Genomic DNA, 2824 nt, shown 5'->3' with positions numbered 1-2824 from the left:
CCCCCCCCCCCAAGAGTTAAGATCGTGCTCTCTTCAATTCTTCTATAATCTAAATACGGTTTTTCCAAGCATAGCATAGATAGTAAATAGAACCTAACTGCTGGCCAGACAATTAAGCAATTAATCACAGAATTGAAGAAACAACCATATATTAGTGAATTGTAATCAAGTTTAAGTCAACGTTAAACAACAATATTCATGACTAAATCACAACCCCAGAATTATGGGGTTTTAGCCACTCATGATACTAGCAGACAATTAAATAAGTTTTGATAATTGCAAATACTAAGAAAAGATGAAGAAATCTGAGATGTTCTTGTTCCCGGATATTTCTTGTGTGTATCATCTCTCAAAAGTGGCATCTCTCCTTTACAAATACATTTAGTCTTGCTTTTATACATGTTGGGTAGGTCTAGGGCCGAAATAACCGTATCGCGGGCGAATTTGGAGAAAATTCATGCCACCGGCGCCCTGGCCAGCGCCAGGCGCCCACCATGGCGCTGCAAAGTTTTTGGTTACTGGTTTTGGTGCCACATGTGGCACTGCAATGTCCTATTTTTCTGTTTTCATCCGTTTTGCCTCTAATTTCGCACATTCCGCCTCCGATTGCTCCCGGATCATTCCTACACATAAAAACACCTCAAATTAATATAAATCAACACATTTTACATCTTAAATCCATGAAACAAAAGTAAAACATGAGGTGATATACATATATTGAAGAAATTCATATGTATCCTGTGGTCGTATCATAAGCTTGCCCGTAGTATATATCTCTACTAATTCAAGCTAGCCAAATCTAGGATCAATAAGGACTTTATGGTTGTAATGTAGGCTAAGGAACGGGTATGATATATTTAGAAATAGTGACTAACCTTCCTAATCACTTTAATAGACTGCACTCACAATGCAAGCACATATTCTTCTCAACCAATTCACTTGCCACAAACCATATACAACATAGCCCTCTTTTCAACTAAGCACTTCTACATTCCCACTAGCACAAATTAATAAGAATTGGAGGCGTGTGTTTTTCTACATTATTTTTACTATTTTTTTCTCTTTTCTTTTTCTTCCCTTTTTCTCTTTTTTTCTTCTTTTCTTCACACACTCTATACATTAAAGTTCATCAGCTAGTGACTTTTGACTTCAAATTTAATGCACCAATGGGCCCTTCAATGGTTCCACTCAAAAAATATTCCCCGATCTCTAACCTTACTTCTTTTAGCGACTAAGTGCCTTAGGAGGTAAAGGCTCAATCAATATCAAATTAAGAACAAAATCGGGGTATGACTTGTAATGTGGGTGCCAAAAGAAAGGTCTATAGCCTCAAAGGGGCTAGCAACGAAAATTTTATTTTTATGTGACAAGCACATCGATAACCAAACAAGAAACACCTACGTTATCTCCTAGATTAGCACAACTTACAATTTCGCTTTGATTAACACACGGGGCAAGCTCTAGACTATACAGGATAGCACACAAGATCACAAATCCTCACACACACATTGCACAAGACTCACTCATAACGGTTTTGTTCAACTCTCAAGTCAAGCAAGCACACATAATTGAGAAAACTAAGCAATATTGCACTATGTGGCATACAAGTCAAACAACTGAGAAAAGACGTCACACAATAGGCTATTTACTTTACTTAGACGTCACAATACAAACCAAATACACGGGAAGATAAAATATATGTCATAGCCTAATGTTCCAGCATCAACCATGTCAATGAGTATCTCAGAGCAACTCAGTTTCTTCCTAAATTACTCCTAAAAAAAAGTACCCGGTTCGAGCTACATCCTTGGAAAAGAACCGGCGTCCAAAGAAAAACCAAGAAATACTACCTAACTATCCTAAAAAAAAACTTTTTGTGTTTTTAATTGGACTTTATCCCTCAAGAAAATTGCCCAAAAGATCCATCGTCTGGAAAAGGTCCGAGATTTTTCTAACTTTTTTTTTCTATTTTTTATTTGTTTCTTTTGTTTTTTTCTTCTTTATTTTCTTAAAAAAACTAAACTAACACTAGACTAAGCATAACTAATAAAAGAGACAAATTAAAAAGAAATAAATTAAAACAAATTGGTACAAGATATACAACTACATCACAGGTAGTATTCCACCCACCCCACAATTATAGCATGCATAGTCCTCGATGCATATAAAAATATAAAACAGAGTAGGGTGAAAAGAAAAACTCCCTGTCAGTTGGAGTCCTCCTCCGCAGCATGCCCTCCATTAGCAGCTCTGGGCACTTCATCATCCGGTCCTAGAGGCACCAAAGCCATGGTCCCCATAGCAGCATCACCAACCTCGTCCTCCGTGTCTGAGACCTTGACAGAGTTTGCATCCTCCAACGAATGAACGGGGCTGCCAGGTGCAATCCCCAACATCTCCTTGGACGTGCTCGACAAGTCATTGCATAAATACAAGCGCTTCTCGTCTGAAATACCAGCCCTGCTCATAAGTAAATTCAAAGAGTTATAGAGGTACCTATTGAAGTTCTCGTCTCGTTCAATCCTTGCTGCTGGAGTGAGCTTTGGCGATATTTCCAAGAGAGTTGTGATGTCCAAGAGCCCTGACGGTGCCTCCACCACCTCATCATATCCTGGGTACTCTGGCACTCCTCGGAATAGCATATACTATGTGAGTAAGTTGCCGAAGAAGAACCTCTTAATCCGTTTCCCAATTCTTGTGCGGGCCATCTCACCGAGCATACTCTCACCCACATTAATGGGTCTGCCAGTCATCAAAAAGAAGATGCCACACACTCTAGCTTGAGTGCAGTCGCTGATGTGCTCCACTGGCATGAGGCTGGCTT

The sequence above is a fragment of the Nicotiana attenuata genome, unplaced genomic scaffold (assembly GCF_001879085.1).
Source record: "Nicotiana attenuata strain UT unplaced genomic scaffold, NIATTr2, whole genome shotgun sequence".
NCBI lineage: Eukaryota > Viridiplantae > Streptophyta > Magnoliopsida > Solanales > Solanaceae > Nicotiana > Nicotiana attenuata.
Note: the sequence above shows the minus strand (reverse complement) of the source record.